General features: G+C 37.6%; 1 long non-coding RNA gene across 1 annotated transcript in view; it reads left to right on the forward strand.

Moving 5' to 3' along the window:
- The first annotated feature begins 2,220 nt into the window (after positions 1 to 2,220).
- LOC107692851 (uncharacterized) overlaps positions 2,221 to 3,809 on the forward strand; it is a 10,990-nt gene continuing 9,401 nt past the window's right edge. The window contains exon 1 of the long non-coding RNA XR_001634678.1: positions 2,221 to 2,277. This is a non-coding gene — a long non-coding RNA (uncharacterized LOC107692851). The remainder of the gene's footprint in view (positions 2,278 to 3,809) is intronic.

A 3,809-nucleotide genomic window follows, 5' to 3' on the forward strand; every position in this document is an offset into this window, starting at 1 on the left:
GGAAGATTTGAGAGTGAAAGGATCTTGGTCCCCACTCTGGTGCTTTGAGTCTCAATATGCACAATGTGTGTATGTTTTATCTTACGCTATTATATAATATACTACAGGAATAGGTAGTGTAGGCTTCAGGTCAGTAGGTGTCAATACGGTGGCTTCCTGAAGTATGAACATGTGATGTAAAGTGACAACTCAAATTCAAATTCCCACCCACCTAAACCTAATAGTTCAAGTGAGACACCCCTACTCCAAGTAAAAATTAAAAATAAAAAAAACAACTTTTCAACTGTATTGCTTTTAACAATTACTAACTTATTTTTCCTTTCCTTAAAGGGTCATGAAACCCCAGACTACTTTTTCTGAGATTTTAGCAGAGGTGTTTGTGTTGCACATCATAGAAGACAATGTTAGCATCCGATAATTTTAACTGTTGGAGAAAACTGGTTAATTTTAAGCTTTTTTTGCGCTTATTCACAACAGCATGTGTTGATCTGATATGACAGACGTTTCAGACTGTGAGATGACATCGCGCACATTAACTAAGAGAAACATTCACGGATTGAAGAAGAGCGTTTGTTTTTGCTTTGTAATAAGAGTTTGGCACAAACGCGATTCATTCACTTGGTGAGCATAACTGTTTTTTCAGCTCCGTGACACAACCCGTCAAAAGGCTTAAATAAACGCCACAGAATAAGCCTTAAAAGTTCTCAGAGGTGCAACAGCGCGTTCATATATATGTTTGACTGGATTTTCGTCTTTTTGATTTGTTTCAATATAATAAAATAATCAAATGAAAATAAAAATAATAAAACAAGTTCTCTGGCATTTCTTTTCCACCTTGGTAAACCTTCCAAAAAGTTAACAATTTCAAACACTTCTGTATAACACCTCAAATATAAATTTCACAAAATATATCACGACACAAACTGATTTACAAACAACACTGGATGGATCACATAAACTCTTATAGTTCACTTCGAATGATTCACTCCGAATGACTCACTCAAACGATTCGTATGAAATTCCTTTTGACTCAGTTATCCCAGTCACAGTTCAAATTGACACTCTCAGTTCATCCAAACCCTTAGTTCGGTTCAATCAATATCAGTAAAGTGTTTGTGTGTGTGTGTGTGTAACAAAACTATTGTACCAGCCCGTAGCAACGATGACTTGGATGCGATGACTTGCAACAATGAGACAAACAGCTGAGACAGGACAGTGAGATGTCGTAAGGATGGCAGGGTAATAAACAAAAAACAAGAGACGTTCCAGCATGGCCCAGGAAAAAAACTTGGGAACTCTCTGTGTTACGGAGGGAACACAGAAAGCGTGCGGATCCATCTGCAAGGCTTTATTAACAGAGACGTGGTCAAAAACAGGCATAGGTCAGAAAATGGCAAACAGGTAGATTGATGGCAAGGCAAGAGGGATAATCCAGGTACAAGGCAAAGGTCCAGGCAGGGGCGAACAGTATCCAATTGGGCGAGACTCGAGGGATAATCCAGGTACACAGGCAGTGATCAGAACACGGGAAAACAGACAAGGCAAGACGAAGAAAACAAGACACTAGGCTCGGTAATGCAGCTATCGCTAACACTACACAGAAGGCCACGGACCGGATTCGTGACACTCTGGAACAAAATGGCGCTCAACCACGGGACGCACACGACACACCTAAACAGGCTCTGACTTGCAGTGCTTCTCAAAAAGGGATTTTCAAAAGTAAAACTTGATCGTAACGATTTCAGTCTCTCCCAAAAGTGCAAAAATATAAAAAAAAAGAAACGAAAAAAATAAATAACTCCGTAGAAATCTATTGTTCAGTTCAGAAACGTGTTCTCGCACACTAACAAGTGCACTTAAGTGACTCGCAAGAAGGAAATCAATGTCTCTTGCTCTATAAGACAGCAGAACTGTCAAAAATGCTTACAGTCGAATGATGCAAAACACAACAGTGTTCTGAATGTAACTCACAGCTCCAGCAACTCTCTCTTTCGTGCTCTCAGCCAGTCTCCAACACCGCTCTCCATCCGATGACGCACTCAACCAAACTTCTGCTTCAACTACGTCTCCAGTTTCACACGATAATGTCAGTGTGCACTAAACTCACGAAACTTAACTGACCGTATACCACCGTCTTCCATTAAATCTCAGGCGGAAAAATACAGACTTCTCACACAGCGATCACGGCGTGTTTTAATGCCGGCAGATTTTAATTCCTCTTTTAACTGTATTCTTTCCCTTTCATATGCCCTACAGTTAATCAGCACATGCTCTACAGTGGAATGATTACATTGACCAGATTCATGTCTTCCTATCATCTGGAGTGATTTATTAAGAGTAGAGTGTCCAATTCTCAATCGAGATATAACGGTATCATCCCTTCTATTACCATAAGCAGTTCTTACATGGCCTACTTAATTATTTATATTATACAAATGTCTGGCATGTCTGCTCGTAACGTCTCTCACTCTTCTTCTTCCCAGACGTCTTTGCATCTCCCGCAAACATACTGAAAATGGGGTAACCCGTCAAAATAAAAGTCGGTTACATATGGGTTTTAAATACAGAGATTTTGAAGAATGAGGATTATGTGTTAAGTATTAAATAAATTATTGAAAAAGAAAAGGAGAACGAGATGTACACTGAAGAAAAAAGAATATGGTGGGAAAATTTTAAATATTTAGTTAAAACATTCACAATAAAGTACTGCAAGTTAATACAGAGAAGCAAGAGAAATAAGGGAAAATGTGGAAAAGGAATTAATTGAGAACGGAAAAGATATACAAAAAATAAAAGAATTGGAGGGAATATTGAAAGAAATGGAAGAGGAAAAATATGAAGGTGCGAGGCTAAGTAAGGCTAAATATACCGTGGAGGCCGAAAAATGTACATTTTTCTTTGATCTAGAAAAAAAGAAGAGGGAAAGCTGAAATGATTAAAGCAATAAGAGGAAAAAATGGTGTAGTTGTGGAAACAAATGAGGAAATATTAAAAGAAATAAAAGAATACTATGAGAACCTGTTTAGTGCAGAGGGGGTGAGGGAAGAAGAGAAACTGGAGTTACTGAAGCAAATAAAAGCAACAGTAGGAGAAGTAGACAAAAAAAGAGTGTGATGAAGAGATAAGAGAAGATGAGATAAAAAGAACAATAAGTGAATTAAACAAAAAGAAAAGTCCAGGTATAGATGGTTTGGGGAGTGAATTTTATATAGTTTTTAAAGATTTTTTAAACTAGCATTTTAAAAGAAGTATATGTAGATGTTTTTAAGGAGAATTAAATCAAAGAATGGGAATGGGTTTAATGAAGTTGATATACAAGAGAAAATGAGAGAAGACAGATTTAAAGAACTACAGACCGATTACAATGCTGAATACTCATTTAAAGATTTTATCTAAAATTTTAGCCAACAGATTGAAGGAAGTCACGCCGAGTATAGTTAAAACTAACCAAGTGTACAGACTGAAAGAAAGAGACATAGCAGATACAACTATTAGTATAAAAGATATGATAAGATCAAGTGGCAACCTCCCGCTCTCTGTAATTCATCAACTGGCCGCTAGAGGCTGGCTGCAAAAGGAGGTCAATCCCATAGACTCCCCATGTTAAAATGCCCAACTTTACAGCAGAAAAAAAAACGTTTACAGCCTGGTTCAAAAAATGATTTTGGTCTATATAGCTAATTTTGCCCTTCATGACAACTGTTAGGGGGGTTAATTTTTTTATAACTTATCCAGTTAAATTATATTAAGCCTTAAAGTTCTGCATAATTAAGGGCGTGGCCACTTGAGTGACAGGTGGATTGCCGCTG

Source organism: Sinocyclocheilus anshuiensis, unplaced genomic scaffold, assembly GCF_001515605.1.
Source record: "Sinocyclocheilus anshuiensis isolate Anshui unplaced genomic scaffold, SAMN03320099.WGS_v1.1 scaffold1344, whole genome shotgun sequence".
NCBI lineage: Eukaryota > Metazoa > Chordata > Actinopteri > Cypriniformes > Cyprinidae > Sinocyclocheilus > Sinocyclocheilus anshuiensis.